The following is a 528-nucleotide window of genomic DNA, read 5'->3' on the forward strand; positions in this document are numbered from 1 at the left end:
GTAATGTATTTTTTCTAATGGTTTATACATAAATATTTAACCAAGCCCCCTTAAACTTTTGTGGCCCTCGTCAAGAAAAATTTTGGTTCCACCACTGGCCAAATAACAGTTTCTAAACCTTTTCATATTTATGTTTTAGACATAAGATGTAAGGAATATTTCTAGTTCGTTATTCCCCTGCCCTCCAGACACACTGAAGATATTGAAGAGGAAGACATATAAGCCTAACCAAAACTGAATAGCTTATAAAGAAACTAGTATTTACAGCTCTAGCTAGGTAGTATATATTAGCACCAATTTTATAATAATTCTATTTGGATATATGACTTTTACTTTAATTTTTAACTCTTAATTTCTACATTTTAAAATTTTTCATTTTAAAAAGACAAAAAAAAAAGTTAAAAATTTATCGTATTTAACCTTCATTAATTATTACAGCAATTAATAAATGCTAAATAAAATACGTTCGCCTGATTTTGACTAAATTTTTTTTATTACCAAATATTTTTTATATCTAAATATCGAAAT

The sequence above is a fragment of the Arachis ipaensis genome, chromosome B09 (genome assembly GCF_000816755.2).
Source record: "Arachis ipaensis cultivar K30076 chromosome B09, Araip1.1, whole genome shotgun sequence".
NCBI classification, from domain to species: Eukaryota; Viridiplantae; Streptophyta; class Magnoliopsida; order Fabales; family Fabaceae; genus Arachis; species Arachis ipaensis.